General features: G+C 43.7%; 1 protein-coding gene across 2 annotated transcripts in view; it reads left to right on the forward strand.

Moving 5' to 3' along the window:
- Positions 1 to 235: 235 nt before the first annotated feature.
- Positions 236 to 19,948, forward strand: part of C1QTNF7 (C1q and TNF related 7) — a 50,951-nt gene continuing 31,238 nt past the window's right edge. Inside the window, exon 1 of one of the 2 annotated variants that reach the window (XM_009462935.2) lies at positions 236 to 298. The gene's annotated coding sequence lies outside the window, so the exon portion shown is untranslated. Of the gene's footprint in view, positions 299 to 14,827; positions 14,978 to 19,948 lie in introns of those variants that run through there. The other variant, XM_087737003.1, reaches the window with a different exon arrangement.

The raw sequence follows: 19,948 nt of genomic DNA on the forward strand, positions 1-19,948 counted from the left end.
AGTTTTACAGCAAGCTCACAGTTGCTTTAAATTAGAAAAATTGGCAAGTATCCGAGGAAAGGAGTGGGAGCTTATTTAGCTGAGACAGACAGTTACAAAACTCAATACAAGAGCATCAAGCTTCAAATAACTTTTCACGAAGTATATTATTTGTCATCGTGGTGTTTAAATTTGTTTTAAAGGATTTTGAATCACCAACAATTACCTGTTGGCTTGAATTTACAACTCTTATGACGCTACCCAAAAGAAGCACATTGCTTTCCCTGAAAAATCTGATGTCATCTACTCGAGCGTAAAGGTAAGTTGTAACTGATTCTACTTTCCTACTCTGATTTCTCTGAAATGCATTTGAAGAAGGGAACGCAATAGAGCGACCTTTCAGAAAAATGCAGATTTTTGCTGATACACATGTGATTCCGTTAGAAATCGACTGTCGTACGGCTTCAGTGAAATCTGTTTATGTATCTTGTCTTGTAAGAGAAGAGTAATAAACTTGGACATTTATGCACGTAACATTACTATCAGAAAGTTACCAGACAGAATTTTTAAAAATCAAGGACACAATTGTCTCACAAAAAAAAATTTATAAATATCTACCTTTCACAGGGTTTAGGGTGATTTAATTGCCTAAAATATTTTGAAATATTTCTCTCTGTTTAGCTTTAATCTTACATTCCATCAACCCGACACAGAGATTATTGGGTTTTTCCCTCATGAACGATTCCAACATCATTCCAAATCTTCACTTTAACCTTTGTTGCTATGGTTTCATAGAAACTTGTTTTGCAAAAAAAAATCTGTAAATACCAAATAAATCATTTTGCTTCAGGGTTGTGCTCTTGCAAAGTTAAGCTCCTGCATTTAACTTATTAAACTCTCACAGATATATCCGTTTGTTATTTTGCTGGGGTGGTTCTTCTGTTTGGTTGGGGTTTTTTTCAAGGTCATTTAACTTTTTATGCTTCTACTGCTACCGGCAGCATGCTTCGTGCCTATGTGCAGACTGGGGAGAGAATGTGTCTTCTCAAATATAAACGAAATGCTGAGCATAAGTGATTAAACACAACCTTGGTCTGGGTAGGTGAGAGTGTAAATGGATTAGCAGTTTCTTGCTCCCTTTTTTCCCCTGGGCCTCTGGTTACCATTAGCCAGGCGAGGCTGAGGCAAGGCTTGCCTGCATGCCAGCTGCCCAAAACCTGATACTCACCATGGTGGCTAATTTCTCTAACCCACTCACTTTCAAGGAAATGATGAAGCTTTTCAGGCTGAAGTTTTAGGAAAATATGGGTGTGAGTGCAGCATTACCCACAGTCCTTGGAGCTGTGCAAGCTATGGAAATTCACTAACACCAACAGCTAGAGAAACAGCAACCTGCTTCAGGAATTACACAACTACAGTGTTATATAGCATGGTGCATTAAAGAGGCAGAAAATCCCTTCTTCCTACAGTGCCTGCTCCCTGTTTTCCCTGGCCTGGGACAACTTCAGCTGTGCTACTGGAGCAGCTCTTACCTGGTGGGAATGCAGGGCTGTCAGTCACCCTGATACTGTGTCCCCATGGGCCACGTTACACCTAAGAAATGCTTCTAAGAGTAGGGAAAAACGGAGCAGAGAGGGCAGGGGAAAGGCTGCGGAAGAGCAAAACTGGAAGTGGAGGAGCTGATATGCCTGCCCCCTGGCACAGAGGAAATCCTGAAAGCCTGGCTCCCTATGAAGCTGCCCCTGGGCTAAGTTTTGTGCTGAGTGGGAAGCCCATCATCACCATCCTCACTGAGGTCTGCAAAGGTAGGGCCAGGGGCATCTCCACCAGGTGTCATCTGGGCAAGGAATACATGGGAGGGGGATTGGGAACTGTATTCCCCTCGCTTAGTGGTTGCCTATTCCTTGTCCTTCCTCCACAATACCACACGATACCAATCTGATGGGTAGGTGAGAGGTGATGGGTGGTGAAGGCTGGTCCCGCTCCATACTGCTTAGTGACACAGGAGACAAGATGGTTTCTGAAATGTAGTATCATCTCAGCCGCAGGGACTGCTTCTGGCTCAGCAGCAATAACTGGGAATAATGCAAACAAAGAACACAGTATTCGTATTACTTCATCTCCTTTGCCATCTCCACACTTTACTATTGCACTTATCTATGGTTCAGTCAGAGTGGCAAGGTGAGAAGGTGGATGAAAATCCACATATGAGCAGCGTCCCAAGGGCTGGGTTTGAGTCCCTGCAGAAGATCCTCCATCCCACTCACTGTGACAAGGCTGATTTATATTCTTAATTCTCCGTGGTACGTCCATGCACAGGTCTGTCCCATGCGCTGGTAAACCTAATTTCCAGGGTTCTTAAACAGATGCCACAGCAACATTACACGTACTGTCATTGCATGATCAGATAACACCCGTGTTCCTAGAGAGGCACACTGCAGGCGATAAAGTGCCGATTTAGATTGGCCAGAAAAACATAACCTCACAGAGGAGTGAAAATCCTAAGGATGCAACCTTTTATACAAATAAGAGGCATTAAAAAATACAGTGTTTCTGATTCCTAGACGGTGCTTGTCACAGATACAAGACACGTCAAACTCCATGTTATCTGCTGAAGTGGGTTCTTTCTTAGTCAAAAGGACAGCAAAGCAATTATGCAATTGCCTTGGCAGAGAAATCTAGAGGCTTTGCAGGCTTGCCTTTGTGATCATAGCTGGAAAATAAAGGCTGCAAGTGAGATAATTACTGGCCAGATTTACATTTTAGTTACAGGCATCAGGCTGCAACTGTCAACAAAAGGTATTAATTTCTGCTCACAGTCTCTCTTACTTTAAGAGCTGCAGATCAGTAGGGTAGTTTCTTTGTTGGGTTGAAGACAAAATCCAGATTACTCTGATTTTTCAATGCTGAAGTAAATTGTTCAGGTTCTTCATAAATTCAGATTCAGTTTTCATTTTGGAAAAGCAGTGTGAATCTGTTCCTGTGTGTCTAGCCTCAAGCCCCACCTGATGTCGGATGCAGACGGGAAAGCCCAAAGCAATGAGGGCAGAACTGCAGAGGACCTGACTCAAGTCTTGAAAGACACTTTATGGTTTCACTAAACCTTGAGGTGGGGGGGATATGACAATATGATCAAACAGTCTACACATTTCTGTGTGAGGTGTATGTGTCGGGAAGGGCAGAACTGTTTAATATAAAACCAATTCTTATCACAGAGGATAATGAAGACTATTTTTAAAGGGGACGAATAGGCTGCACATAATGGGAAAAAGATCCTGGCAGTGAGAGGTATACGGTTATAAAATAATCCAGAGGGAAAGAGGGGAAAAGTCTCACTGGCTGGGATGTTTCACTTCATCTGGGCAAACCTAGAAGAAATCTGTGGAGAGCAATCTTTACTAGGCTAAGACATGTGAGAGTCCATATGTTGGGCTGGCTTAAATGTATTGATTGGCTCGTCTTCAGTCTATCTACTGGATTTGCCTTCCTCATCTGTGTGAGTATCGCGTCTCTCAGACCCGAATGGGGCCTACAGAAGTGGAGGCCAAATCTTGAACAAGATTTAATGGAGATAGTTGACAGTGTTTGGACACCATCAGGCCACCCATCCTATTTTCAGCTTACGCTCTGCCCTCCCCCTTTGGAGAGACCCCAAACCCAAAATCAGACACTCCACAACAAACAGAAATATCTGGCAAGAGTCCGAGGTTAAAGCTGGGGAAGGAAGGGAACTGTTCAGTAAAGGGATGTTTTTTTCAGATGTATTGTAATTCATGTGTTCTGTTTTATTTCTCTCAGGTTTTGCTACATTCTTTCAATAAAAATATTTTTCTTTCAGCAAAAATGAGAGTGGAGAGGGTATTAATAACAGAGGCAGGACCTGAAGTGTAGTTTAAAAAATGTGCAATAAAACCAGGGAGTGACTATGCTATAAAAACAAGGAGGGCTCGAAGGGCAGAGCTGAAGAGGTGCGTGTCCAGCCTGCTCGCCCCACCTCTTTCTGTTGGTCCAACGGGCCTCATGGCTGGGACCAGGCCAGCGTGGGCATCCTGTCACCACAGCAGGGGCACCTGATCCGTGAGCTGCTGAGAGAGGGACCTCCCTTTTTTTTTCACCCTTTGGGAAAAAAGTCTGAATTTTTTCTGGATTTCTCCAGGAAAACTCTCCCTCTTCTTGGAGGGAGATGCTCCCTGTGCTGGAACACACATCTGCTATTCTCGCTAGCAGTTACGACTCGGGACCAAAAGCCTTTTCCCTTTTCAGCAGTCTATAAAAACTTGATGTTATGCCAGCCTTGCTAGCCCTGCGCTGATGTTCCTGCACAGCGCCTGTCTGCTGCGCTTTAATGCACCTGGGGATGGAGCCCACCTCCCCGACACATCCCAGACTGCTGTTTTCAAGTCCTTTTTTGCTGTCACTAAACAGTGGAAGTGGCTCTTTTGGGACTTAACAGAGAAACACCTAGGCTGCTTTTTGCATCTATTGCTTATTCCAGACACCATGTTGGTATTTTTTTTATAAAGCAATTGGCTCCTTTGAGCCTCTATGAGCTCCAGCTCTGCACACATACGTTCTGAAGGTTATCTTGGGTCCCAAAACCCAAGAACAGCCTTTGATCACAGCCCTGCTTTAGCAGCTCTCCCAGTCCAACACATCTTTACTTGTCTCCAGCTTCCCCTCCCTTCCTCTACCCTTTTCCTCTAGCTGATTTTCCAGTGGCTGGAGGAAGACTGAGACTGCTTTGGCCTCCCTTGAGTTACTGTTTCTGATATTCAGTGCAGGCGTTCCTGTTAGAAAGTGGTGATACAAGTCTGCAGATGACCTTTGAGCGCCAGCTTTGTGGTGGGGGAGTAAGAAATCATTCCAGAGAGATGTAGTGATTTTTGGGGTGGGAACAGGATGCTCTATACTCTGGCAAAGCAATTCCCATAAAGGCCTGGAGTCCAAGTCACAGGTCCTGCACCTCTCCTGGAGGAAGGAAATTTTCACCTCTCATTGGAAGCTGCCTTCAGCTTTTTAATTGAGAGAGAGAATTGAGAGTTTCCTCTGCATGATGATGGGCCATGCACCTCAGTCCTGACTTTGTAGCCCGCTTTGGGCAGAACTGTGATTCAAAATTTCTGTGCCTGGAATTTGTCAGACAGAAATACATTTATGTTGCACTGCATCACACCTGAACAGTGCCTCCTGTGCCACCAACTTGTAGGACCTGTACTGTACAGCCAGTCTGAGAGCGTGCACTAAATCTGCCTGGGGTTTCTTGCTCTGACAGATCCAATAGATTATTGGAAAATCTTCGTTAAATGCACATAATCCTCAAACCCACCCGGAGAAAATATCCAGGCAGAAAAAGAGGGCACCTTGGGAACAGGAGTTGTCAGAAACTGCCCAGCATCTTGGTTTCTCCCTTTCTGCAGGCGTGCTCTGTCCTTGCGGACCAGCACTGCCATCTGAAAAGTTTCTATTGCCAAAGGCTGAAAAAAATATCTGACTGGTGTGTGTAAACCATCTGTTTCTGCAGCCCAATAGGGCATGTATTAAAACCCCATAGTGAGATCCAGGCCACACGAAAGTCAAAACAAGCCTCGCGGTTCTCTTCGGCAAGGTGGCGTAAGGGGATGCATAGACTGGGTCTGTCATGGGTGCAGCTCCATGGGTGCCCAGGGTATATTTGGATTGCTGCACCTTGCAGGATTTAGACCCAGCTTTCCACTCCTGCAGATAACAGCTTGTAGGCAGGAGGGTTGTTTTCATACCTCCTGCATTACATGAAAGCCCATGTGAAGTGCTTTGATGTGATGTGTCTCTTGGCCGTTTCTAACCTGCCTCAGCAACTGGGAAGTTGTATCACCACTGGGGAGATACACCAGGGTTGTAAAACATCTCTGTTCCCTCAAATACCACCATTTTCTTCATCAGAAGAGGTGGCTGGACCACTTACTGCCATCGCTGCTCATGCTTGAGCGACCTCTGCGGCAACTCTGGCATGAGGTTTGGATTCCTTGACATTAAGACTTGATGATCCCATAGCAGAAACAGTTTCGCTTGCACGGAAGAACTGCCAAAACACCCTTAAAAGGAAGGCTCTGCCGAGCACACGCTGCTGGAGACGCTCGCCACTGCTCCAACCTCCCCAGAAACCATCCTGAGCAAGCCCAGCAGCAGCCATGCACCTCCCCTGCCCCACCAAGCCCCCGTGCAGAGGGGAAAGGGCCTGATCCTTTGGACCCCTCGGTCAGAGGTTGGCAGGACCATGCCCTGGTACTGAATCCCCCCAGTGTCGGAGCAGCCCGGCCAGCCGCTTTGCTGTACGTGCCTCCTTTCCAGCATGTCAGCGGAAGCAGATGTTTCTAATTTATCACTAAAAACAAACAACTTAATCCCCCAAATATGCAGCAGTGGGGGGTGAGGAGGGGCCCTTCCACTTAAAGCTGATTTAAAAATTGGATAATTAAGGTTAATTTGTCCATGAATGAAGCAAATATGTGTCAGATATTGCTACCAGCGCTTCCTCCCTCTAATTTTTGCAAGCCCTAAACATCCAAAGCCTTTTCAACCTGAGGCAAAGGGACACATTGCTGTTCCTCTAGCCAAAAGCGGCTGGCACTGCTTTCTTTCATCAACAACTCTAATATTTATCTATTTAGGCCTTCAGAATGTTACTTATGTCTAACAGACGCTGCAGCCCTCTGTTGCAGGGGTGCCAAAGGCAGGCCTCGGTGGCAGCTCCAGCGCATACCCCTTCTCGCTTTTGAAGACGTTATTCCACCCCTGGCTGCCTGTGCACAAAGGCTGGAGCACAGCGCAGTGCCCGGATGAGGCCATGCTCAAAACCCCGGGCAGGACTGCGCCGAGAGCCTTCACAGAAATGGCGTCCACTTCACCCAGCGAAATGGCTGAAGGCATTGATGGGAAGGGGCCCGTGTCCAAACCCATTCCGGATAAGACTGAGAAAATTCTTGGTTTTACCTATGTTGTATGAGAGCCGGAGGCCACAGCTAAACTTGGAGCGCCTGTATTTCAGCACATGCACATATATTGAGCCATCCAGCCTACAAACAATATACATAGCCTACTTCTGCCGACACCTACTTCAGACTACCAGTTCCTACTGTTTACAGCTTGTGTTATTATTCATTAAAAAAGCCTCTTTTCCAGGCAGCTTGGCACCTAGCCACAGCACGTCTGCCGTGCACAGGCAGCGCTGAAGTAACAGCAATGCAGTAGCCTTAAAAAGATCTTCATAGCTCCTGGAGACACAGCAGCAATGCTGGCCCAGTTCTGCAGAAGGGCAGAATTTGGGGACTGCCAACGGAGGGCTCTGCACCTTGGGCATCTGTGAAAGTGGATGGGAAAAGGCAAGTCCTACCAGCAGTAGGACAGTCGAAATGCTTGGGCATCCACAAAATGTGGTGTGGGAATGGGAGGGAGTCCTCGTGCGGGGATCGGCAGCCTGCGGACCCCCACCTGTGGGGGTGATGGGATGGGGACACCAGGCCTCAGCAGGGCTGGCCCTGCTGCTGCGGGTCACTGTGCAGCCAGGAATAGGGTGCTCAGGGAGTCAGGAAAGGGAGGCAGGGCTCGTTAGCATGGTGTTACCTGAACCCCAGGGGCTTATGGGGTTATTACCTAGGAGGTAAAACAGGAGGAATACTGAGCTTGATCTGCAAACTGCTGTGCTAAACCTAGCCCTGTTTTGTAGGAAATGGATGGCTGTACCGATTTCTTCAATTACACATTAAAAATAGTGTTCAATTGAAAGAGGTGTCCTCTCCTAGTAGATGCTGCAATGCTCCCCATTGCTCATATGCTGGTGTCCCTGCTGCAGAAAGAGACACAACAACACAGGCCGTGCTCACCCGGGGCTCTCACACACAAAAATAAGCCCCTGCAACCCCAAGCGTCTGGGTGCACATACTGCAGCCATGGCATAGCATGCTGCTTTTGGAAGTTGGGGCTTCCAGATTTAATTGCAGCAGCAGAGCAGGTTGCAAGCTAGCTTCGTAAAATAACCTCGTATGCAGCTTTTTGCTAGGGGCATGGGAAATCAAATCAAACACAGAAATGGTGTTAAGGCTGTGGGATGCTGTTGCGATAACCAGTGCTCCTCACCTTAGCAGTCTCTTCTGCTGTGAGCAGCATCTCCCAGGGCTGGAGCAGTCGAGAAACCCTTCTCCTCTGTTGTTTCTATTAAATGGTAGGATTAGACAATGTACCAGGATTGCAAATAACTTCTCATCAAGTCTGAATGGCAGGTAGGCTGAAGGAAAGAGTGAAGAGAATAGAAGAACAGAAGAAAAACAGAAGGAAAGCAGGATTAGAGTCAACAGCAGCACTAAGAGGGGGAATCAGAGCCCTCAGTGCTCTGCTCCAGCTACTACACTCCTGTCCCTCCCATAGACAATATCCATTAAGCAATCTGGGAAAACGGTGGGTTTGAGAAGAAAATTGAAGACAACTTGAACAGCACCGAGCTTGAACAGAGCTGAAACAATTCTATTTTTGGACTAAACAAAAAAAAAATTTAACTCAGTCCAGACAAGCCTGTATTGCTTAAGCGGTTTTAAGCTACGTGCAAAAAGAGCACCAGCACCAGTTTATTCTGCAAAGCTGCAATCTGCTTTTCAGTTTTGAAGCCTTTTCCCAAATGAAGAAACCATATGCCATTACATTAGTTTGTACCAGTGATGTAGCCCTTTACTTCTTGCAAACTGGACTGCACTTCAAATGGTGATATACACTTTAAGTGGCTTCTTCTCTACCGAGTTAAGGAGGTGCCTTCCCTCATGCTGTACTCGTCAGGGATGGTCAGGGATACCCTTGTGTCAGAAAGCCTCATACTTGCAGGAAGGAGACTGGTTGCAGCTCATTGCAAGAAAGGAACATTTCTCTTTGATATTTTCAACAGCTTGGTCCGAAATAGCCTCAGCCTCACTCCAGACCTGATGAAAAGACTGATGAATTTGAAGGAGGAAACTTATCTCAAATTTCCAGATATGTCTTAAACATGATATTTTGGGACACTGATTTTTGTTTCTGACTGTTTTTTCCACAGTTGTGGAGAAGAAAGGGCTACAGATTTAACTTATGGGGGATTTCATTTGTTGCAAAAAGGATGATTTTCTTAAACTGTCAAAAAGTTAAACATAATGTTTTACTATCATGCTGAAAGTACATGAGCAGCACACTTTTGATGGGAAAGTGACACAAGCTACTAATTAATAGAAACCACACTTTCTAATTCCCAGGGAGTTTATTTTGCCCTCCTACCTCTGATGAAATAGTCAGTAGTTGAAATTAGTTTTGCTTTTGGCTGAAGATACACCCCACAATGGGAAGAGAGAAAATGCCCTTGCTGCAAAGCACCTCCAGGGTTCACCCATGTTGCCTGACCTCTAAGAGGCAAGGCAGTTTATTAAAAAATCCTTTCTGACCCTAAAATGAAAGATCCCACAGCTCCTCAAGTGCAGGCTCAGGACATTTGTATCTGAGCTTAAGATTTGCCTTTGATGGGTTTTAATGGTATGTGTTGTTGATGTTCCTAAATTATATAGCTCAGTGAAGCATTCAGAAACAAATGTTCAGCCCTCATGGGACATGGTAAAAGGCCTAAGGATAAGCTTTGATGTGGATGTAAAGCCATGGTATCTGTCAGGTCCTGAGTCATCTTCCAGTGGCACCCACATGACCAGAAAGGGAATACATATGCTTCTGCACATTTTTGAGTCAGATCTTCAGCTGGTGCAAATTAATTATGCTGCCTTTGCAATCAACGCAGCAATACCGATTTATGTCAGCTCAAGATCTGGCCATTCAGATTTCAAGACTCAGAAGTTATACGGACAAGATATTACACACTACAGGTTTAAAAAGGAGATTTGTTTTTTATACATTAATGACACATTAAAATTAAAATAAATTACACATTATAAAGTCAGAATTCTTTGTTTTTAATGTACAATTTGGAGCATCAACAGAAATTTGCAGCTCCTGAGTTCTTGCCCGTTATTCACTAGCTCATACGCTATCTTAGACCCTGTGAAGAAATGCCATTAGCATCTCACCTTAAGTGAGACATCGCTGCAGTCCTGATTTGGCTGGCTTGGCAAGTCTGAGCAGGTACGCAGCATGGTTTCCAAGACAGGGGTAGCGGCCATCCACATATGGGTTGCAAAGAAGCTTAACTGGATTGCTCCAGGAAGCAGAACAAGTCTAGCACAGATCTGTGACCCATGCTGTATCATTTTTGGTTTTCCCAGAAGTAATATATTGTTGCCTAGCTACATGCCATTTATATATATACTGGTGGGACCATAAATAAAACAGTAGTACTCACCAAAATCTAAATGTGAGGGCCATGCATATGAGCCACTTCTTTAAACATTTTCATTTTCATTCTTGTCTTTCAAGACAAAACTATCTTGTCTTTCAATTCCTCCCAAGCCCTCTTTATGTATGAACTGAATTTCAAACCCAAAATTGATTCCAGATGTCTTAAGTATATTTTTTCAGGCTGGCAATTTAAACAAGTTACAGCAATACTCACCTTCATATAGTTTTTGATCATTATAATATGAATTCTCACTGACAGCAGTGGAGATCACAGGGACCTTTCCTGGTTTCCAAAACCAGCTTTTACTAATTTGGATCCCATTCCAGATTGTCAGAAGGGCTGTGTTTTAAGGAGAATCATTAATTTGATGATCCTTAGTACAGCTGCCCACCACATGTACAGCAGTAGCGCTAGCACTTTTTAATTTTCCCCCACTTTCAGCTTCAGCACTGGAACCCATTACATAGCTGGCGTCTCACAAGTGCTGTGTTACTTTGCCCCTTGCCTCAAAAAATGATCTGTAATAGCAGGGTGGCTATTAATAACTAATAGCTAACTAATAGCAGGAATGCACAGCGAGGTGACAGCAGGTAGGATGCCAGCCCCAAGGCAACCACTCAATTTCTTACTCTGCACAGTGATTTCTGACACATAATGTCATCCTTGTGCCTTAGGTCCACATCTGTAAAATGAGATATTATTTTTTGGCTTCTACACCAGATAAGTATAATCAAATGACTGGGTGATCAGATACTGAAATAACCAAGTTTGTAATTACCTGGGGTAAGGTATGCAAAATCCCTTTGGGTCATAATCATTGAGTCAGCTCCTTGCTCTTGGGGGTAATGGAGGTCAGGTGTGCTGCATGGAGCGGAAAACCCTGAGTAATAGTCATCGTGCCACGTACTGCAGAGACAGCTGCCAGCTGATTAGACCTGCTTTGAGCAGATGTTGGATGAGATGAACTCCAAAGGTCCCTTCCAATGCAAATTACTCCTGTGATTCTGTTCTAATGCTGCACCTCCACAAATACGTCCTCTTGGAGCACTGGAAACCATGGTGCACACTCCCGAGGTAGCGCTGCAGGAGACAGCTTGCCTCCATCAGCGACAGACCAACGAAGCCGTGATGGACTGAACTGATTCAGGGCAGCTCAATGCCTCCACCAAAAGTACTTGTGGCCCCTGACCCTAGAAACAGTGTAAGTGCCTTTAGGCAGCACTGTACCTCCACGGAGCCCATCAATGGCATGGTTTATTTCCAGATGACCATCTAAAGGTAATGACACTTTACCATATTGGGAAATGTGCTCTCTAGTTCCCGTTTACCTGCCATGTCATCTCACATTGCCACTGAAGCAGTGTTTCAGTCCTTCTGGCCCAGCCGTTACACGCAATAGCGAAACCGAGCCTTGTGGTTCCTATTGACTCTGTGTATGTTGCACCTCTCACTAACAAAATGTGGGCTTTGTAAAAGCCTGGTGAGCTGACATTGGAAATAACAGCTACTGGGGTGTGTATCCCTGTGATGCCCAAATTTTTTAAAGCTGTGCGTAAAATCAGACAATTTCAAAACAAAGTCTGATCAAGCTAGTTTAATGGACTGTGTCACATCAGGCATAGGAACCTCCTTTCTCAGGGTCTCAGAGGTACCGCACGGCGTCATGCCAGCAGAGCAGCGCTCCCAGCCCGCAGGCAGCACAACCCAACCAATCTTCTGGACAGTGTTGGAGAGATAAATGAGAAACATAAGACTTTAATTTACATATAAGGGTCTACACTTCTACCAGGAAAAAAAAAATAAAAAAGGTTTTAAAGTTTTTGATGTGTTAGGTCATGACATGGACTTCACCTGACAGGTCTCATACATTTCTGCATGCTTTACATCTTCTGGGGTCCTGGCCAAGCTTCCACTTTCATATTCACAACTGCAATTGCAACCGTGACCCTTAGTTTGTGAACTGTTTTCTTAACTCCTATATAAAAGTCTGTGAATGCATATACAATACTCAGTAAAGCAGATGATATTTTCAGAGACTACCACTGCCTCCAGTTGGGAGACACTTGCATGTGGCCACAGTAAAATGCAGTGCCCCAAGCCTTGCAGGGCTTACACAGCTGTGTTGTGGCTGAAACGGGCTGGGGGAGAAACGACACAGTCCGTGCACGGGGAGCTGCAAGTGCCCTGCCCGACTGCTTGTGCTTCCTCAGGCGAAAGCCAGACCCCTGGGGCAGAAACCAAGTCACGCCTGGGGTAATTAGCTGGCGCTCAAATTAGTGGTGTGTTTCAGATGTCCGGACTGAAAAACAACAAGATTTGGTTCTAAGAAGTTAGGTATATATTCTGCTTGTTTCAAAACACTTCACAAAAACGCAGGTAATAGCTCCAAGCAGGTTTTGAAGTTTAGCCTCTTGTAATTACAGCCAGAAAGCTGGATTGGACCCCGATACGCCCCACTCATGGGGCTGCTGTCTGAAACCCAGCCGTGTGCGAGTCCCCTTTGTGCCAAGCCTTGTTTCTACGAAGCAGGTCACAAGGCCTCCGCATCATAAAACAAGATTAAAAGTCAAAAATCCGAGCTATTTTCTAAAAATAGAAAAGTTGAACTGGGAGAGAGAGAGAAAACATACGCTTGCTGGTGGCTTAGCAGAAAGGGAAGAGAGCTAGCACGGCAGGTGACAACAGGCTCGCCCATGCGTGGCTCAGCAGGAGCAGGGGCGTTCAGCACCGACCTACGTAAATAAGCCCTAGGTACCAGACTTGAGCCCACTGCGGAGAAAAGGTGTTTTGGTATCTGAAGAACACCACTTGCACCCACACTAGTTTTAAAGCAACAGCTTTCAAACATGAATTTTAATTAAAAAAAAAAAAAATCAATGCCAATACTTTGAAATTCAAGATATACCTATATGGTTTGATAATGCCTCGTATTTTGAAAATGTTAGTGGAGAAAGGGAAGGGGAAAACAGCAGGAAGAGCCCAAAAGAGTGAAAATTAATTTATTGTCGACTTAAGAGTTTCAGTACTTGACAAGGGAAGTGGATATAAATGGAAACTAAATTGAAATTGAGATTTCTCTCATTCAGCACAGCATATCACTGCTACTAGTCACCTACAACTGGGAGAGGCAATTTAATTAGCCATAAACAACTCTGAAGTTGTACATGTGTTTTAGTGTCTTAATAAAGTTGCAAAAAAAAGAACCAAAACCAAAAGCTTACCCCAAGTCTGAGGTTCAAGAAAAACCTCGATAACACCCATATAAAATGTGTAGGGGATTTTTCAAGTCCGTTGTCACACAAGGGGAATAACACATTAGACAAAAGAGACCATTTGATCATTCTTCATTAAGAACTATTATTTCCTTAAGCTAGAAATGCTTATTAAAAGTTTTGAGGGCTTTTTTTTATCTTTACGTTTCATAAAGCCAGGAATATTGCATTTACTATATTTTAAAGTTTGATTTTAGACTGTAAGTTTGTTTCCCTTTTCTCTCTTTTGCAACTGAACACAATGGAATGAATTAGGACTTCGATTTTCTTTCTTTCTTATCTCTTTGCTACTCCTTTTATTATGCCTAAAATATGGGGTTTTCTTCATCCTCTCCATAAAACCTCTGTCCTCATTGTCTGGGAATTGAATGACTATATTTAAAGTAATGTCTTTTTTCTTGTAAATATAATTTTACAATGGAGCAGGGAAGTTCTTCTATGCTGAAACCTTACATTTACCTATTTTAAGCTACATCATTATCTTGCTTTTCATATTCATCTCACTATTTGTTCTACTGAGGACTTGTTCCAAAAGCTATGCTAGTTTTTATGAAGTTTGATAAGTTTATGTAGACCAAAGGAAAGAGAGAGAGAGGGAAAAAAGAAGTGAGGGAGAACAAAAAGAAGTAAACAGATCTTTTGAAGGAGAAAAAAAAAAAACAACTGAAAAACGCTCATTTTGCTGGCAGGCGATTCGTTGCATTTATGATGTCCGAAATGCTAAACTTCAGCCTGGGTTACATTTCCTGGCTGAGATTCAGAGATTCTCAGAAAACCGAGGTTTGAAATAGAAAGTCAGCAGTAACCTCATCTGGAACACAAGGAACCTCAGCAGAGGGGACAGGGCTGAGAGCGCTGCCACTTGGGAGCTGTGAACTGAAATAGAGAAGCCTGTCATCTTTCTTTTATTTTTAACATATGTGAACAAAATAAAAGCTGAAAACACGCACTGTGTTTTCATTTTGCTGTGCCTGCGCTGGAAGCATTGCTCACATACCCTACCGGTATAGAGCATGACATGCCACAGTTTCTGTGCTCCGATCGCTCACTCTTATGTTACTGCTCAAGTATGCATTCAGAAAAGAGCCAGCAGATATAGTAGATTTATTCTAGTTGTCGAGGTCCAGGACTCCTTTTTTTTTTGGATTCATCTGAGAGGGAACTCTTTCCTCATAACACCAGAGAGGCTTTCTGCTTTGCAGTCTCCTGTCAGTGTGCACCACTGATAAAAAAACATGTGAGAGTGTTTTTAAAGGAAATTATTTATCAATCTGAAGCAGCGGTGAGTTATGTGCCGTCTCCAGTGTCAAAGTTAGGGGGCTTTCAGCAAAGCACAATATCTGCATGCTCTGCAATTCAGAGACTCCAGCTGCTGGAAGCTCTTGCAAGCCATGTAAGTAAAGGGCTTTATTTTGCTGAAGCAAACTTTGTATATTCTCTTGCCTCATAAAAACTCTGAGATAAACTAAACTTGAGATGAATTTCCTAATACTAGTAATGTTGTTGTCTTGCTGCTGCTTTGAATAATGCGCGTATGTCGGCACAATAACTAACTAACTTACCTTTCTAGAAATGTTTTGCTTGTGAGTAGTGTGAGGAGCAGAATCTGTAGGCAGCTCGGGAAGGCTCTGCTTGTTTTTCCTATCATCACCAACAATTTCTATTGTCTGTTTGTGATCGGCACAGAGAACTGTCTGATTTCTTCGATTTCTTGTTACTCTGATTTCAAGGACAATGGGAAGCTGGCAGTAAAATGCAAAACCTGTGCAAAGGAAAACAAAGAGCAGAAGAGTGGTTTATAAAGTGGCATCAGTGAACCCAAAAGTGGTGTGTAACCCCCACGTTGAACTTGTGGTCTTGTGGGATTTTATGTGCTTTATAGTGAGGTTTAAGAGGTCACAGATTATGTGACTAAGAGGAACATTAAATGACAGAAGAAAAATTTTGATTGCTTTATAAAATATATCTTGACGTTCATGCTCATATTTAAGTTAATCACTTTCTGTATGGTTATTTGGGGATTATTGCAGGGGATGGATCAACTTTCTCTGAGCTTCACAATGTAATTTAAGGTCATGAAATATTTCCTTGTTCTCTGTGCAGTTCATGTACGTATTGGCATCGAAAGGCCTGGCAGACAGGCATTGAAATCCCAAATTCGTGTTGCTATCTGAGGGCCTCCCTGCCCTTTTGATGGCCGCACATATGCAGAAAGGGTAATAAGTCAATGGAAACTGGCTGTTGTGCCAGGAAGCTTGATTAGTTCCACTGACCAGGTACAGGTGGTATTAACCTGAGACAGAAATTTAATGTACTCAGGGTTCCCGGTATCTTCCTGTCCAGCCGGCCTCTAGCCCCTTTGCATTCCTTGCAACCTTTCCAAAAGTACGTAATCCCTCTGACTTTGCACCTTCTAGTTGGCTCACACTTTTTCCCAGCTCCCAGTAACTTTTAGCAGGTCCTTCCCTCCAGATCCACAGGTCTGCAAGGTGCAAACTCTGTCCCCCAAGCCTCACAGTGGAAATCTGGCACATACCCACAGGGCAATACCAACTTTATTTACTGCAGATACGTCACCGCAATTGCCTCTTGCATCAGGTGCTCCGAGGAACACAGTCGCTGCCCCAAAGAGCTTGTTACCGCTCCCAGCCCTCCTGTTGACCTTCATTTCCATGGCAATGCAAGAGCCATGTGGGAAAAGGGGCACTGTCCATTAAGGGAGAAGCCCGTGGTTCATTGAAGTCAATGGGAAGGCTCTCCTTGACTTCAGCCAGCCAGGCAGACCTGGGTGCCAAAAATGGCAAGGAAATCAATAGACATGCAGGGCTGTGGAGCTGCCGCGTGTTGCTCCTGGTGAAGCTGGGATGTCACCTTCCTAAGTGAGAATGGGGAAAGGCTCTGTAGAAAGAAGGTTGCAGGGTGGAAACAACCATGTTTTGAAGGTGCATTGGCAGGAGCGACTCAGAGAGATAGGGGGGTCAGTGTGAAAGTCAGACTCCTCTGCTGATGGAGGAAGAAAGTGTTGCTTTTCGGGAGTATTTGGAGAGTGACAAAAAGTGTAATTTTCAGTACAGATATGGGTAAGAGCTGAGGTAACTCTTTTATTATTCTTTTCTTTGCAACTCAGCTCTTACATACCTAGCTGGTATAAGTGCACTCCAGGGACAAAACAGCAGTTTGTTATATTTTTGGAATTTATGTATATTCATGTGTTCCATTAGTCTCTTGGCAAATGCATCTTTTGAGCTCTAAAGCTTTCTGAACCTTTCATATGGCCCTTTGCTTTGAAGCAACAGATGTCTGTGATAAGCAGATGGTTATGGCTTTGAATTTGAACATCTTTAAATACTTTGTCGTGTATATTTTATGGGGAGGAAGGTATTCTGTCTTACTATGCAGAACCAATGCATTAAATGAAAAGTATCCATGTCTCCATCCTTGATGTCACTTCCTAGCTTGCAAACCAATAAACCACATGTTTTTCAGGATTATTTGTTGTTAGATATTTTCACCCCATTACTCAACTTGTGTTTTCAAGTTGCAAACCAACTGCGAAATGTGCTAGTCTGAGCTCACTCAAAGCAAACAAGCAACCAAAAGAGTCAAAGGAGCTGCGCCGGTTGTGAATTGCATTCTCACGCTAATGTATACTGTGAGCAGGCTGAAATCTTCCTCTTGCAAAATTTCCCAGAGGAAATAATGCAGTGCCTATGGAAATAACTGAGAAAAAGTCTTTTGATCTTTCTTATTCTAAAATTTCATTTTTCAGGAGGTACAGCTATGAAATTCAATGAGTGGAGAATCTAAGAACATAAGATCTTAGACCAGGAATAAATTTGGGAACACAAATGGAAAGAATAAATCTCGAATAAGATAACTCTCATTTTCTTTCAAGGAAAAGAAGCCAGATAAACAGATTTGATCCAAATGTTTTGCTATTGGATATTCATTTACTGCTCTAAAAATTTTATTTCTTTTCTCCCTCTTCACTTGACTTTCAGACTTGAAGAGTTTGTTTTTTAAAGAAATCTCTTCAGACAGCCTGTGATATGTGAGAACTGTTTAAACATGAATTAGTTGATCTTAAGAATGGTTTATTTCACAGATTGTCGAAGGCTTTGTTAATTATGACATAAGATACGTTATTGCATGAACTCAGTACTTACACAAGGCACCAGCCTGACTTGAAAGAAGAGAAATCCTCATTTCCAACAAGCTTTGGTGTTTTTGCTTCGACCTTTGAGAAGGCATGGGGCTGTTGAAGGGTTAGTGGTGCTGGAGGGGTGCTAGAAGGGCTCAGCAGTGACGCAGGATATGCTCTTTCCCTCCCTATTTTCTCTTTCTCCATCCTCTCTGGGAACCTTTTCCTTTCTCACTTCTCCAGGATACAGTAACCCCTAACAGGGGTTAACAGTAAACCCTAACAGGCTGTCCCAGAATACAGGTTTTCCTCTTTTTGCATCTCCAATCAGCCTGTCTTTACTCCACAGCACCACGGCTGGTGTTCAGCCTTGCTGGAGAAGAGAAGGCTTAGGATGGAGAAAGGTCCTGAAGTCCGCTGTTTGGACTGTAGTGGCTAATCACCATCTCTGCAGGTACAACCAAAGTAGTCCACATGCCAGCAAAGCATGCAGGCTGCTGACCCTTGTAGTCTGTTGCCCAAGGCTAATGGCTACTTTAATTACTGCCTTGACTAGCTGTGCATTTCCTGGTAGTTTCCTCACCCAGACGTCTTCTGGGACTGGTCATTACCCAAGACAACAGTGGACTAACAGAACCATTACTTTGACCAAAGAGAGCAGTTCCTTCAGTTCCACTTTGAAAGTTTTAAGATCTCTTCTGTATCCAATGCTGTAGGGTTTAAAAGAAAAAAAAAAAGAAAAGAAAAAAAAGGAAATTGTTGAAGGGTTCTATTTTATAGTCTATTATTTGACAAATTGAGGTTTAGAAATCTACATACAAATGAGAAGGAGTTGTGAAAACTTCTGATTGATGGGCTGTCTGTCTTTCTGACAATTCTAATTGTTTAAAGGCCGCAAATGTTCAAACACTTCGAAAACTGCAGGCAGCACTCTGCTACCTGACAGCAACGTAACTCAGAGAGAGGCTGTCCTAGATAAATCCTTGCAATGATATGAAGAGATTGCATTCTGATGCGTGCCAGACTTCTCTTGTATCTATCTCAAGATATCTCTCTCTCTCTGTGGAGCCCTATTATCCATTACTGGTCTGGTGCAACACCTCAGCACATATGTATTTATTTCTCTGAATACCACCTCTTGGGCTTACAGATGTGAGGACTGAGGCAAGACTCAACAACTATTGAATTGAGATCATACTGGAAAGTCTGTGAAGATACAGAAAACTCCAGGTAGTTCTCCTGAATTCTGTAAATATGTGTCCATTCATGGTCATCCATAAATAAACACGTTCTTTGTAAAGAAGGAAGGAAAACAGCTCTTAATCCTTGCTGTGCTGCTGTGTGCCTATAGTCTTCTCTTAGGGTCAGAAGTAGAAACAAACCCTCCAAGCCTGACAGAAAGCTCCCAACCTAAATGTTGTACAACACAATCAGCAAAACAGACAGCGAAGGACCATAAGTAGCAAAACATCCAGAGGTGACCAGTATGGAGAACCCAGACAGTTACCATTACTGTGCTTCCAGTAATGGAAAAGCTCTTGGCTTGCAAGGAAGCAGTGCAGTGGCATCCCAGTTTGCAGACGGAATCTAGTCTGGAAGCTGCTCTAAGCAAGCCGCTGCAATGGAGGGTTGCAATGGGAGCAAAGCCTTTTTGCTTGTAGGAAAATCAACCTTCTGGAACAGATGCTGTCATCCTTAGTTATCAACAGCTGTTAGCTAATGCAACCTATCTTTAAGTGACTGCCCATTTCTGAAGTTCAGTGAAGTAACTAACATACTTGATATCTTAAATGTAGTTGTGGGGGGGAAATCTGCTTGTATTCATATTCCAGAGGGAATTATTTTTGTTATATTTTTAAGGTTTCATCTGTAGCTTTTAAGATGTTTCCTGAAATCTGCAATTACATTCATGTAACATTTGCATCCACCTTTTTCTAAAATAATGGTGAAGCAGGCCATGCGGTAATTAAAACAATTCTTTCTCTGAACTTCATCTCCCTTTTGGTTTATCAGCTGATGCTCTAGCAAGTAGTTTCTGCCTTGAGGGGCTGTTGATAGATAGTTCACCAAGATAGCTCAGTATCTCGGCTACCTTGTCCCTGCAAGGTCCTTGATAACACTGAGAAAAAATTCAGTGTTCACCACAAATTGACTTTGGCAGTTATCAGTAGTTCAGACCCTTGACAGCACGGAAAGCCTTTGGTGGAATACGTGGGAAAAGGT

This window comes from Nipponia nippon, unplaced genomic scaffold, assembly GCF_047370975.1.
Source record: "Nipponia nippon isolate SJK-2023a ecotype South Korea unplaced genomic scaffold, ASM4737097v1 scaffold_6, whole genome shotgun sequence".
NCBI lineage: Eukaryota > Metazoa > Chordata > Aves > Pelecaniformes > Threskiornithidae > Nipponia > Nipponia nippon.